At 37.7% G+C, this 16,109-nt stretch overlaps 1 long non-coding RNA gene across 1 annotated transcript in view; it reads left to right on the top strand.

The window, feature by feature from the left end:
• Positions 1 to 15,681, top strand: part of LOC107977876 — a 110,427-nt gene extending 94,746 nt beyond the window's left edge. The window contains exon 4 of the long non-coding RNA XR_003483281.2: positions 15,601 to 15,681. This is a non-coding gene — a long non-coding RNA (uncharacterized LOC107977876). The remainder of the gene's footprint in view (positions 1 to 15,600) is intronic.
• Positions 15,682 to 16,109: the final 428 nt, after the last annotated feature.

A 16,109-nucleotide genomic window follows, 5' to 3' on the forward strand; every position in this document is an offset into this window, starting at 1 on the left:
AAAATAAAATACCAAGGAGAAGGAGAGAGGGCATGCCACAGAAGAAAGAAAAGCTTGTATTTAACACCTTTGGTGTCACATTGTTCTTCCACTTTTAGAAAGGGGATAAGCACTTTTCTTTTGTAGTAATCTGTACAAATCATGTAACTGGCTCTGGTCCCAGGTCTAAATGGAGCAGGACGCTGGTGAGACAACATGACTTAGATAAGTTACTGGACAATATTGGCAGATGATTAGAGAAAATTTGCTGAAGACTGTCCTCTACATGCCTGATGTGTGTGATTCTTCAGCTATGGGATACAGACTGTAATTGTTATTTTATATTTTCTGATGTATGATAATTAGATGATTAAAGATAATTAAGGATGGCAAAGCTATTGATATATTTACACTTCACTTCCATGAGTAGCCATTTAAGATAAAAAGCCCTTACGTGTGAGCTTACATTTTTAAATGGAGAATGGATCTATACTCTCAGAAATAAACCAATGAACAGAAAATAATTGATCCTAGAAAAATGTAGGATCAATCTCCTTCTACCTGTCTTGCCACAGAACACTTGTTCAGTCAGAGATAGAAGAAAACCCTATCACCCCCAACCCTTTTTATTTTTATCTTCTGGTCAAAGGTAACACCATCACATGAAATTTTCTAGTGTATCCTAGTTACAAGACCTGGCGACCTGGCCCTAACAATTTCTCAGAAACAAAACTTTGTTTAACTGCTTCCATACTGAGTCAGTATGCAGTGCAGCAATCTAGGTATTCCTGGAGGTTGATAAACTAAAAAGTATTTAATTTCATTATTGTGTGGGTATATGGAACTCTATGCTATTCCTATTGGCCATGCTGGGGTGGTAAAGCATTTGACAAGGTGAGTAAGATTTCACGGATAAACATCTCAATTTTCTTGCCCTGTGACGGAAATCATTCCGAAATATGGGTCACGGTGCCAACCCTGCCCCAGATGTACACCTCATAGTTCAATAGCTTGTTTGGTAACATGTTAAGTGCTTTCCATCCTTATCTGGTTTCTCCAGAGTCTTGACTCAATCCTCACAATCCCAATGCTGCTGCCCATGAGTTTTCGCACGTGTCACTGGTGTGCATTCCCTAGAAAACAATAAACTCCTTGGATAAAGCACAATGGCCAGTCTCTAAATACTTGAAGAGGAAAGTGAATTTGTAGTAATTTCAACTATCTGTCTTTTTCACATAGTATGAACCTCTCATTCTTTTACTGATAATACAATACCCTGAGTCTCTTGTCTCTTATGTAATAAGAGAGCCACACAAATTTTGTTGGACTCAGCATTCGTTTTCATACCTGTGCACCTCATGTGTTCATCTGATAGCCTTCATTGAGTCACATGTTCTGTCTTGAATGGAGTTTCCTCATTACTGAACAACAACAAAAAACCTTCCAGTATTGTCTCATTCAGCTTCCTGAGAGTTGTAATTAAAGTGAAATCATTGTTTAGATAGGAAATATGAACTGTCTTTCCTCATGTGCGAAAGATAGCAGAGAACAAGGTAGAGTACAAAACAAGATCTCTGGAAAGTCAAACCATGGGCTTACTGTGTCTTACACTTGAAGACCTATCTGTCCTATTAGTAGGAAAAAAATGTACTTAGAAATATTTGCTTTGTGTTTCCACAACTTTTTTCTTAAGTTCAGTATCTGTTTACATAAACTCTTACATAAATGTAGTTACATGGTTGATATTTCATATTTGGCATGAATAATTTCCCTTTTCCTAGTCAAACTACGTCTCTAAACTATGAATCTATTATGAAAAATCATCATAAGTAATATTAAACAGATTTGAATTTACTAAAAGTAATTTTCTGCCACTTTATAGTATAAATTTTTAAAGCTTTCTCTTTGAAATTTTCATTTCCAGATGCTTAAGCAGGACCAAAAGAGCATATAGAAACCAAAGGTTTGCTTTGCAATACTTACATGACCTTCCTCTTATTTCATGTCCCCAAAATGATCTTCAGTGAGCATGTTTACTTCACTCAGCTTCTGTTAGAATGTGGAGTCTGCAGAATGGTAGACTAAGTATTTAATTTTACCGATATGTAATTCACCTATGAGCTTTGCTGTCATATTTAATGTAGCCCTGCTTTAATTTAAAGTCATAAACAGCATTTTTCTTTCAGTAATACCCACCGAATTCACAGATTGACAGAATTTCACTTGTTATTTTGCCTGTATTCATCCTGGACATACTCTAATGGTGAAGGGTTGCTAGCAGGGAATGCTTTGGTTGATGTCTTCACATCCAGACACATAGGCCATAGACAGTCTTCAATTTGTCCATCATAAAAACTGCAGCCAAATTCTTGATAAATTCTAAAGGTATGACCCAGTAGGCCCGTTTGCTCTTTTTTGAAATTTCACAAAAATGTCTGTCTGTCTATTTATGAATGGTGCTGAAAGATATTTAAGGAAAAACATGACAGTGTTAATAATACAGAAACATTCACAGCCTTCCCCAAACCTTAACTATAATCTGTTTGCTTTCTTCTTTTCTTTTCATTTCTTTATTTAGTCTCATTATGGAACACTTGTTAAACTGTCATTTTATTTTCAAGAGTGCATAAGTTTTCCATGCCAAGTTTACTGAGCAGCCTAAGTAATCAAACAGCCTTTGCTGAAGTTTACTCTGACATGCCTCTGTCCAGGCATAGCTCACCATCATTCCAGTCCTGAAACCTACACTTGCGATTCAGCTTGTTAGAGCCACAGATAGGAAAGGTAGATAGATGGTATAAACTAAACAGACTGTCAGCAGTTGATGGATGGTGAGTTAAGGAAGCACTCTATTTTTTGACCACTTGTAGGTTGTCTATGCTCCAGTAGATGGTCCCATCCCCATGAATAGCACCAATTGAACAAGCAGGTTATTATTAAAATAACAAATAGAATTAATATTAAGACAATAATATTAAAATGATAATGAAGGGATAGGAAATGTGAAGTTACTTGATATTTGGGGGTTTTAGGAGGAGCTCTAGGGAGTGGGTATGATAAAAATTCATTATGCATATGCCTATAATTTTCAAAGAACAAATAAAAATATTTAACATTACTCCCCTAAATACAAAATTGATTGCCTTGACAGTTTTAATAAGGTATTTTAGGCTAAATTAAAAATGTACAAATGTAACAGATTTATTTTCTCCCATTTCTGCTGTTCATGTCCTATATTAAATTGTGTAATTCATACCTCAATTGACAGCTACAAAATCAACTGCACTAGAAACATAAAGCCTTTGCCCAATAATTCTTCCCTTATATTTTGGGAACATAAATAATTGAAGCTTAAAAGGAATATTATCTTTGCTGTTTCAAAAGAACAAAGGGTGGGTATCATTTCTACTTCTTAAAAAGCCCTTTACATCATAGATCAAATCATTTATCTTTGAAGAAGTCAATATTAATATTTCCTTTTCATCTTACAGTGCTTATGCAGCAGTTGAGACATTTTTCACATATCTGCAACTTAGATGTAAATGCACGATGTCCTTTAAAGATATGACTTTAACAATTTCTGCTTTTAAACCTATTCAAAGGCATGTCAAACAACTGTTCATCTTAAATCATCTATCTAATCAGCTGATGGCAGTTTAAATCATTGGGGGAAACTTTACATTATATAGTTATTAGAGTAGAGGTCATGATCTAGTCAAGGATTAAAAACTATGTCTCCTAGTAATATCAGAAAGTCTCACCAACAAGGATAACATCAAATAACAAGCCAACTGCACAGAGAAAAGCCCACCAGACATCAACAACTGAGTGAAGCAGAGAGTGGGGATGGTGGCTCTCCAAGAGTAAGAGCACACAAATGATTGTCCAGTGTCATGCAGTCATCTTGAAAACGTATATACTAGTAATTGTGGTGAGATATTGTTCATGATTTACTAAAGGTTGCCTGAGAATTCGGAAATCAAAGTCAGCCACAGGCCATAGAAGCCAGGCACACAACTTTAATCCCAGCAGCCAGAAACTAGGAGGTGGTGGTACATACCCTTAACCCTACGACTCAGGATTAAGAGATAGATGGGTCTCTGTGAGTCCAAGGCCATCTAGATCTACACAAGAGTTAATCAGTCGAAAAGAGAATTATAGCTCACACCTTTAATCCCAATATTAAGGAAGTATATAAGACAGAAGCAAGATGTCAGAGAGGAATTTCAATCTCCAGCCACACTGAGGAGAGGCAGCAATTTGAGATTTAGTGAAATGCTCTTTCATGGATCAACCCCTTAGGCCTGAGCTAGAGGTGAGAGCTAGCAGCCGGCTGCTTTGCTTTTCTGATCTTCAGCTTGAAGCCTGAACCCCAGTCAGTCTCTGGACCTTTTATAATCTGTGTTTCAAGTAATATTATATGGACTGAGCATGTTATATTTGGATATATATATATATATATATATATATATATATATATATATATGGAATATGCATACACACATATGTATGATATTCAATAACAAAATGAAAAAAGTAGATAATGAATTTGAACTTGAAAGAGAGTGTTTGGAGTGAGGAAAAAGAAGGGGAAATGTCATTGTATTATAATCTCAAAAGTAAAACAACAAAGAAACAAAACCAAAAACAAACCTCATGTAGGAGGCAGCAAGATGGATCTGTGCTTGCTGCTGATCCAAACAACCTGCTTGAATACAATTGGCGAGACAAATAAAGTCTGGCTACATTTCCTAGAGCTGGGTTGATTTGCTCTGCTTTTCCCCAGTGACTCCTGCGGAGCAAAGTTTGTTAGCATTTAGCACTGCTCATTCGGCAGTAATAATCTTTCTAAGTTTGACAAGATTGAAGTAATTTCAAATTGTTTTCAAGGCTCACTTTCAATTCATGTTTAAATTGCTGCATATGAGGCATGTAAAACACTTGTTTCAATGAGAACATGACGCTCACATTTAGTATTTACACAATATGAAATAAATCATGTCAGAATTAATAAGGTCTAATTCTATTAATGTCAGAAAAGATTAACGCAGGTTCTCTCTTCTAAGCAGACTTACCCAGTTCCCTTTGAATTATTCTTGACAGTGTTAAAATTAGACTAAGTCTACAAATAAAATAGGCCAGCATATAAATTGGAGTAATAAATTAGGACATTGTGTAAATAAAGGTATCTGTGGTGAGAAGCTATGTTTGATTGAAAATCCTTAGGATATTTGTCAACAGTCTCAACTTACATTACTGTATCTTCTGAAGATTCGAGAAGTCACTGTGTGGAGCTAGTTTCTTATTTGTGCTTTGTTGTGACTGTAATATTTTTATTGGGATATTAAAATATTAATGATAATTAAGAGTCCCTATGGAACAGGAAGTGGTCATGATTTAACAATGCAATAAGACATATTTTGCTTGTCAGATTGGTTAATGTGATCAGAAGTAGCCAAGAGCACACCTGGAACTCAAGGAGTGTGTACAGTGAGCAAAAAAGCCCACAAGCACTTTAACTTGAATTATCTTTTTATTTCCACGTCTCTTTCCATTTACTTCCCTGCAGAGGTTATGACTCGGGGAACCTGCTCTTTTAGGAAGAAGGAAAATAAGATGTCTGTTTAATTTAACCTTTTGCTGAACTTTTTCTATCAAATCATGAAAAGGAATTGCTTTAACATGCACAAATGTGCTATTATTTTAAAATACTGTTAGCATTCCCATTGGGAGTCAATGATACTGTACCTGTATCTTATAATGTAAAATACATATCAAGCTGAGATGATGGAGAGAAAAGGGGAAGGGCTGAAACTACTTAGGCAATTTATAACTTCATCATGTTTCTAGAAGACACAGCAATTGATACAAGGTATTATATAAAGATATTATTTAGTATTACATTGCTAAAATGTTTTATATTATTTATAGTCTGGTAGACATGGTTTCATGTAAATTTCTTAATAATTTATATAAACTGCATTTTAATATAAAGAATCAGGCTTGTTTTGATAATGAATTATTTTAACTAATTTTTATTTAAATTAAACAGTCTTATTTTACATAATACCAATCCCAGTTCCCTCTCTCTCCAGTCCTCCCATTCTTCCCACCATCCCCCTATCCCAAAGCTCCTCTATTTCTTAGGTAAGATGAGGCCTCCCATGGGAGATCATCAAAGTCTGTCACATCATTTGGAGCATAGGCCCTCTTCTGTGTATCTAGGCTGAGAGAGTATTTCTCCATAGGGAAAGGCCTCCCAAACCCATTCATGCACTAGGGATAAATACTGGTCCGCTGCAAGAGGTCCCATAGATTGCCAAAGCCCTCCAAGTGACATCTACAATCAAGAGGCCTGGTTTGATCTCATGCTGTTTCCCCAGCTTTCAGACTGGGGTCTGTCAGCTCCCACTTACTCAGGTCAGCTATTTCTATGGGTTTCTCCAGCATGGTCTTAACCCCTTTGCTCATCATTCTTCCCTCTCTACACTGGATTGCAGGAGTTCAGTTGAGTAATTAGCTACCAATCTCTGTTTTTGCTTCTATCAGGTACTGGGTGAAGAATCTATGATGGCATTTAAGGTAGTCATCAATATTCATATTAGGAGAAGGGCTTTTAAAGTAGCCTCTCCACTACTGCTTAGATTCTTAGTTGGTGTCATCCTGTGGCTCCCTGGAGATTTCCCTAGTGCCAGATTTCTTGTTAAGCCCATAATGGCTCCCTCTATTAAGATATCTCTTTTCTTGTTCTCCTCTGTTCTTCCTCTAGCTTCCTGATCCCTCATTTTCTCCTCCCTCCCCTTATCCTGTCCTGTTTCTCCTACTTCCCTCCCCTCCCCCATGTTCCCAGTTTTCTCAGGAGATCTTTTCCCTTTCTCCTTCTCCAGGGATCCATATATGTCTTTCTTGGAGTCCTCCTTGTTTCCTAGCTTCTCTGGGGCTATGGATTATAGGCTGGTTATCCTTTGCTCTATTTCTAATACCAATCTAAGAGTGAATGCATATCATGTTTTTCTATCTGTGTCTGGGTTACATCACTCAAGATCATTTCCTCTAGTTTCATCCATTTGCCTGGGAATTTCAAGATTTCATTTTTAAACTGAGTAGTACTCCATTGTGTAAATGTACCACATTTTATTTATCCATTCTTTGATTGAGGGACATCTAGGGTGCTTCCAGGTTCCAGCTATTACAACATAGTTGAACAGATGTCCTTGTGGTATGAATGTGCATCTTTTGGGTATATGCCTAAGAGTGGAATTGCTGGATCTTGAGGTAGACTGATTCCCAATTTCCTGAGAAATCACCATACTGATTTCCAAAGTGGCTGTACATGTTTGCACTCCCACCAGCAATGGAGAAGTGTTTCCCCTTCTCCACATCTCTCCAGCATAAGCTATCCTTGGTGTTTTTGATTTTAGCCATTCTAATAGGTGTAAGATGGTATATCAGAGTTGTTTTGATTTTCATTTCCCTGGTGTCTAATGATGTTGAGCAATTTATTTTTCTTTTTTTATTATAAATATTTTTGTTATTTTAGAAACACTCATATTTACATACCAATCCCCCCCATACCCTGGCCCTCCCATCCTCCCATACTCCCCGCTGAACCCTCAACCCACCCCCACTCACTCCCCAGGGTCACGGGGGGACCAACAAACTCCATCACATCATTTGGGGGAGGGCCCAGGTCCTCCTTCCCTTATCTGTGCTGCAGTAGTATCCCTCCATAGGGAATGGGTTCCCAAAATCCATTTGTGCTCTAGTGATAAACACTGGCTCCACTGTTAGAGGTCCCACAGACTACGCTGGCCTCTTAGCTGGCACCCACATTCAGAGGGCTGGTTCAGTCCAATGCTGGTTCCCCACTTTACAACTAGGACCTCTGTGCTCTCATTAGCTCAGGTCAACTGTTTCTGTGGTTTCTCCAGCCCTATCTTGGCTCCTTTGCTCTTCCCTGCTCCCTGTCTATAACTGGATCCCAGGAGTATGGCTCAGTGTTTAGCTGTGGGTGCCTGTTTCTGCTTCAATCAGCTACTGGTTGAAGGCTCTAAGAATGGTAACCAAGGTAGTCATCAGTTTCATTATAGGGGAATGGAATCAAAGGCAGCCTCTCCACCACTGCCTAGATTCTTAGTTGGGGTAATTCCCGTGGATCCCCTAACATTTCCTCTGTGTCAGACCTCTCCCCAAACATATACTGTCTCCCTCTATCAAGACATCTCCTTTCTTGCCCTCCTCTATTCTTCCCCTATCTCAGTCCTCCTGTTCTACCCCCTTCTTCCACTCTCCCCTTCCCACAACCCTCCTCTCGCCCCCTATGCTCCCAATTTGCTCAGGGGTTCTTCTTTCCCTCCCCAGGATAGCCAAAACAACCCTGTACAACAACGCAATTTCTAGAGGCATCAACATCCCTGACTTCAAACTCTATTATAGAGCCATAGCCCTGAAAACAGCTTGGATATTGGCACAAAAGTAGGCAAGTAGACCAATGGAATCAAATTGAAAACCCTCATATTAACCCACACACCTACGAACATCTGACTTTTGACAAAGAAGCTAAAGTTATACATTGGAAAAAAGAAAGCATCTTCAACAAATGGTGTTGGCATAACTGGATTCTGACATGTAGAAGATTGCAGAGAGATCCATATCTATCGCCATGCACATAACTTAAGTCCAAAGGGATCAACAACCTCAATATAAATCCAGCCACACTGGACCTCTTAAAAGAGATGTTGAGTGCTTAGCTGTGGGTGTCTGAAGACCAGGCTGGTGAAACCCATAGAAACAACTGACCTGAACAAGGGAGAGCTCATGGACCCAAGACAGATAGCAGGGAAACCAGCATAGGACTGACCCAGAGCCCCTAAACATGGCTGTCAGTGAGTAGGCCTCGAAAATCTATGGGGCCTCTTGTAGTAGATCAGGATATATCCCTGGTAAACTAATGGACTCTGTGAGCCCACTCCAGATAGAGGGATATACTCTCAGCCTAGATACATGTGGGAGGGCCTAGGCCCTATTCCAAAGGATATGACAGACTCTGAAGATGCCCCCATGGAAGGCCTCACCCTCCCTGGGGAGAAGAAAGGGTATGGGATATCTTGCTAGTGGTAGGCAGGGGAGTAGGGGAGGGCCTTACAGAGAAGCCTTACAGAAGCTTCTCAGTTTTAGGAGATCCCTTTTATTGTCGATCTCAGTGTTTGTGCTACTGTGTTATGTTCAGGAACTGGTCTCCTGTGCCAGTTAATTCAAGGGTACTTCCCACTCTTTCTCCCAAGTGGTACAATGTGGCTGAATTTATATTGAGGTCTTTGATAGACTTGGACTTAAGTTTTGTTTGACAATGAATTATAAATGTTTATTTTCCCCAAATACTCATGGAGCTTCAAGTATTTGATTGAAAATAATAACATAGGAAATATATAGCTTATTATAAAGTCTATGAAGAAGTTACATCTCTCTCTCTCCATATATATATATATGTATATCAGTGTATATATATATATATCAGTGTATATACATATATATATATATATACATATCAGTGTATACCATTTACTTCACATATATAATGTATCTTTAAGGCTTCGAATAATTCCTTTTGAGAAAATACAAGACAAATCTACAGAGCACATTGATGAAGTTAGAGAAATACTATTTACAGAGTGATACTGAACAGGAAACTTACATTAAATGTTTGTTAGTCATTTACATTAAGTACACTCAGCTTCTAGGCCTATAAATGAGATGGAATATATACATATTAGTACTATCTTCATTAAAGCAATAATCCAACATGACAGGTACAATTTGAGTTATATAAATGAGTGAAGACAATTAATAAAATGACTAAAATAGCTCCATGTTAAACATCACTCACTGAAATTGCCTGCTGTAGGTAAGATACATAGCTAAAGAATTTCCAATAAAACAGAATTAGAGACCCATAAAGGTGCCTGTTCAGCATAGGTAAGGAGTGCTTACAAATATATATCTCATAACTACAAGGGAAAAAACTGCTTTCTAAATTTATATGTGTTCATGAAAAATAAATGAACTACACAGTAGTATTTTAAGAGAGAAAGTTCAAGGATAATTTTAATTCTATTTTTAAATGTATGTACAGTGGCGAAGTGTGGTGTGTATGTATGTCTATGGTGAAGTGCATGACTGTACAACAACGGCAAGTGGAGGCCTATTATTGGCACTGAGTATCTTAAGCTATTACTTTACACCTCATTTTTAAGAAAGGACCTTTCACTGAACTCAAACCTCACCAATCGATTAAAATTTCCAGTGAGTCTACATCTTCTTCCAGTATCTGCCTACGTGCTGGCATTACAAGTTTGTGCTGCCATACCCAGCTCTTGTATGGTGTTAGGATCCCAACCCAGGCCCTTATGCTTTCTCAGTGAGAAATTCACTTACTGAGCATTCCCTAGTTTCCAATATTAATTTTGAAACTAACAAATATTATTTAAAGGATGTTAAATCCTTAATACATAATTAGCTAGTAATGCAAATTATGCTTTTCAAGATATTTCTCTCCTATTATATAAAATTTTTCTACATATAGTACATGAAAATGGGAATAGGGACAAAATCAGTACATTGAGAAGAATATTAATGTATTTTTAACACAGGGAAATTATGTCAAGGTCAAATTGTCAAATTTACTGCAACTTGTAACCTTCTCCCACTGCAGAGAAATGTGCATATAAATACATATGGACCAGTGGATATATAGCTTATATATATAGCCAGAAAAGATGAAACATACAAGCAAGCATAGAACACACAAACACATGCACTGTTTTCATTGTACAATTCAAAATATAAAACAGTTTCAAGGGTCAAAATCCAATAAAGAGGTATCCGTATTGAATGAAGCTCAATATTTATAGCCATGGGAGTTTCTGAAAGAAATAAAGGTCACTAGAGCTAGGGATGGGTTTCACTTACCTATGGTTTAAGTAAAAATCACTTTAACAGCCATGGCTCATAAACATGCCCTTGTGGGTTAGCAGATGGAGATATGCTCAGGAGAGTACACCCTCAGCCTCTTTGGTCCTTTAATCAGCTGCAGACATCCAGAGAACCAGGTAGGTCTGGGTGACATTAGGGTTTATATCACATACACATCTAGTAGGTGACAATGGCTGCCTGCTGCTGGATTTCAGACTATATGCCTCCAGCATACCAGATCTGTCTGCATTTCACTGTTATTCTTATAAAGCAGCAATGAGAAAAGTATGACCGAATCCATAAACACATTTAACATTTAAAATATCTACCTATTGGAGCAAGTGTGGGACCAAAGCCATAGTGAACATTGAGTGAAAACATTGATCAGAGTATGGATGCTGGGAATTGTGACTCACTGGGAAACATTGATGTAGCAAAAACACTCTAACAATATAAAATATTCTGGCCTTACACTAACATTTTCACATGTGCATGTATGTGAATGCTATTCTGCAGGGATATCCATGTGCTATCCAAATATACTTACATTTAAAAGAAATAATCCAAATTATTCTCAAGCTTTCTGTATTATGAATATTCGTGTGCAGAATGTACAGTAATACATTCTACATAGGAGGAACAAACTGATAGATGTCTATCACGTGAGAAGATTAAAATTATACAGCTGACAAGAAATGGCAGATAAAAATCTAAATAACTTTAAGGCAAGTATATTAGGCAAAGACAGCTGTAACCATGACAGGCTTTTATTTTTGGTTGGTAAACAATTATAGGACAGGAAACTGTCCTAAAGACCTATGGGGAAATTTTGGATAAATTGGGTAACATCATATAAGAGGGCACATACAGAATGTAAGAGGCAGAATATGGGGAGACATGAAGTCAAAGATGTCTTTGGGACATCACATAGCTGTTGCACTCATGAACTCACTGAAGTTTTTGTTCCCTGGATGAGACCTATATAAAATTTGGCCCTACAATATTTTTTATCATGAATGGGTAAGGTAATAAGGTTTCTAACCTCTGGGAAAGACTTTAATGTTAAATGAGTGTAATTTTCCTCAGTGGTTTAGCCACTGAGAAGTTGTCTTTGCTACACTAAATACCCTCCTATCCATGTTTGGGGAAGAAACTCTAGTTAAATGAATGGGTCTCAAACAGAACAAACAAGTAAAAGGGGAGATTTGTTGGGAGGAAGGGTTCCATCAGGAGAGTGAGAAAGTGAGAAATGGAAGGTAGGAGGATGACTAAAACTCAAAATATGAATGTATTAAATTTCCATACAGTAAGAAAGTTTTTTTTTAAAAAAAAACAGATCCTTATGTAATTTATGTTTCAAGAGACCAAAAGAAAGAACATAAAGAGTGGGAAAATATTGTTTCAAATTACAAAAATAAATTGTATAATGCGTGATTAAATATCTTGTAATTTATATTATGTAACATATACATATATATTTATATTAATTTCTTAGAATTAAACAGAAGTTCTAGCTAAATAAGTAAAACTCAGGTGTTAAAAACATCAGGCCTTTAATCCCAGCACTTGGAAAGGAGAGGCAGGCAGATCTCTGTGAGTTCGAGGCCAGCCTGGTCTTCAGAGCGAGTGCCAAGATAGGCTCCAAAGCTACACAGAAAAGCCCTGTCTCAGAAAAAAGACAAAACAAAACAACAACAACAAAAACATCAGGAAATTTGTAGACAAATGAATGGGACTAGATAAAAATCATCTTGAGTGAGGTGACCTAGAAAAGACAAACATGGTACGTACTCATTCATAAGTGAATATTAGCTATAAAGTAAAGGATAACCATGCTACAATCCACAGTCACAGAGAGGATAGGTAAAAATAATGGTGTGTGAGGGGGCACTCAGATCTCTCTGGGAAGAGGAAATAGAAGATAGTTTGAGGGTAGTTTGAGAAATCAGGTGGGGGCCAACGGGGAGGGGTGATAGTGCTAAGGGAGACTGCTCAGGGCACATTTCCAGTCAGGTAGAAGCTTGGCATAGGGGAATCTCCCAGGAGTCTACTGGGAAGAGCCCAGCTTAGGCTCCTAGCAATAGTAGATAGGTAGCCTGAACTGGCCTTCTCCTATGACCAGATTGGTGACTAGCCCAGTTGTCATCAGAGAAGTGTCATCTAGCCACTGTTAGAGGCAGATACAGAGATCAACAGCCAAACATTAGGTGGAGCTAAATTATCCTATTGAGGAGGAGGAGAAAGCAGTAGAGGAGCCAGAGGGATCAAAGACTCCATGGAAAAGCTCACATAATCATCTAACCTAGCATCATAGTGGCTCACAGAGACTGAAAGGACATCCCGGGAGCCTGCAAGAGACTGACCTAGGCACTCTGCATGGATGTTAAAGTTGTGTAGTTTGGTCCTCTTGTGGGACTCCTAACAACGACACATCAGAGTTGTTTCCAATTCCTTTCCTGGCTTTTGTGACCCTACTCCTCATAGTGCTATGCCTTGCCCAGCCTTAATGCATGGGTATGTCCTTGGTCTTACTACAATTTGATAAGTCCTGTTTTATTGATACTCACAGGATCCCTGCCCTTACCTGGACGGAGACCAAAGAGGAGGGGATTGAGGCGTGAGATGGGGAGGGAGGATGGGGGATGCGGGAGAGGCTTCAGACACTATATAAAATAAATAGATGAATAAAAAACAAAACAAAAAGGAACCCAAGAAACCTAAATAAATAAAACGAGTTTTCTTTTAATTAGAGAATATTCTACAAATTCAAAATCATACAATTTTCTTTTAACAAATATTAAACCAATTTAATGTGAACTACTTTGGGAAACCCATAAAATCTCCATTAAGTCTCTTGAGTTTCATTTGGTTTTGGTTGTTAAAATACCTGAGAAATCAAAGTAGACTTCCTTTAATTAGCAAAGTTTAAGGATGTAAGTGCTTATAGCTTTCTGGGAATAAGGCAGGGCAAGGCTTTGCTTTCTTGATTGGCAACCCTATGTTCCATGAGTGATGGGAATCCAAGAGTTTTATCTATGATTGCTCTTGACTCATGGCTAATTGTAATTATTCTACAGTGACTATCAGCTCCTAGATTGTACCATGATGCAAACTATTGTTGAGTTTGGCTGCTGTTGTGATTACCAAGAAGTTTGCTTTGTCTTTGGTTCCTTGGTGGTCTGACACAGAAATAGTACATCTAAGTGTCTACTGCATATATTTCTTATGAACAACTAACTCAAGAAGCATATAGGAATTGAAACCTCAGCTTGGAACAAGTTTGGCAGATAACAGTCCAGAACAAATCTCTATGATGAGGCACAGGCCAGCTCACTAGAGTAAGAACATTTTATTATGGTTATAAGTCAATTTGATGGTTTCTCTTGCATTTGATCATGACATTAGCAAATGAATCACTTATCTGTCTTTAAGTTCTAATATAGATTTTGTTATGAAATGAAAAAGAAAACATTAACTACAAAGCCATGGCATGAATTAAGAGGAGATGGAAAGGACTCTGGGTCGAAATGTTTATAGCATTAAAGGGTATTATGTTTTTAATGGTACTCAATGAGCTTCATGTGAAACTGAGTTTAAGCAGAGGTCAACGTTGTCCATTACTGAAGATCCAGGAGCTGGTGTGTCACTGTTTTTTACATCATCTGGATAGACTGAGGCTATTTTTATTTGGCAAATCCAAAGTGATTTGATCAGTAATGCAAACTGGGTGAGCTCCAAGTTACCTCCACTCCAGTTTGTTTTTGTTTCTCCTCATAATGCTAAGGTAATATATTCCATTTTTCAATGTACTTTTAAATGTCACCTCATACTAAATAAATTGAAGCAGTTCACCAGCAGTAGACCAAGGCCCACTGAAAGAATCTTGCTCCTGAAAGTCTAGTAGGATCTGTTCTAAGAGCTGTATGAATTTTATAGGTCAGGGATCACAGCAAAGGCTTTCAATCCACTCTGTACCCAGAGCCTCACTCTCCAACCTCTTATATTACATACTCTTTACCTAAGCAGGTTGTTATTTATTTGGAAATAGATGTCCCCCTTACTCTTAGTTTCTGTATTGAAGTTGTAGAGCCAAATTAACAGCTCTGGTGTTGGCATCCATATTCTATTTTATTAGTTAGAGAGAATATTACATGCCCCTGTCTCTAGCTTGGACCCACAGACTTTAGCATTTCACTGTAGCTTAGTGATATGACATCTAATGTCTTATCTGAGTGCCATGACTGTTTTCTAAATATTCTCTGTCATGAAACATCACAATCACCACTTTAAAACATCTCAAATGTGCCCTCTACTTCATTAGCATACTTTATTACTCTATTCCCGTCTACTCACACAGTACCTCAAACATTTGGCTTTATTTGCAGTTGTACAGGTTTCTCAAAGTAGCAGTTTCATGAACCAGCTTTAGACTTTCCCTTTTCTGACCGAGAAAATCCAGTGTTAAGGGGGTATGCACATTTGGGCGCATGTGGATTCCAGAGGTCCAATGTTGCTCCTCAGGCCACAGAAAACATTTTCTCTGGTGTTTTGAGACACAATCTTTCAATGGCCTTAAGATTTACAATGTAGAGTAGTCTGGCTGGTTAATGTGTCCTACTGATCTGCCTATCTCTGTTTCTCTATCACTAGGGTTACAAGTTCATGACACCATACTTGACTTTGTACTTTTTGATGGCATGCTTGAACGGCAAGTACATTATTAACTAAGTTCTCTTCCCACTCTTTAAAATTATCCTTTTTGATAAATGTTAATAAGAATTAGTGATATTTAATTTTGCTTCACAAGGCTCTTTGTTTACAGTAATGTGTTTCTTTGTGTTATTATAAGATATAGCCTTGAGTACAACTACTTTCTTGAAGTTCTGTGAATTTACTAACAAATCATGAAAACAGAGAATGGTCTTTTACATTAACAGTGTTCCTGAGAGTAACCAGTGTAGTTTATATAGTCTATAGTAGTTGAATTCTAAATGTGGCCCAATTTTAAGATCTACAACTTAGTATTTCCCTTTTGTTTCTGCCATTATATACAATCATAGCCAGTGGAAAATTAGTTTATTGCTGCTTTATGTTTCTGCATACATTCACTGATTCTATGTCTTAACCATTGGCTTTTGCAGTCAGTATCAGTGGTGAGA

This window comes from Cricetulus griseus, chromosome 3, assembly GCF_003668045.3.
Source record: "Cricetulus griseus strain 17A/GY chromosome 3, alternate assembly CriGri-PICRH-1.0, whole genome shotgun sequence".
Taxonomy (NCBI): Eukaryota; Metazoa; Chordata; class Mammalia; order Rodentia; family Cricetidae; genus Cricetulus; species Cricetulus griseus.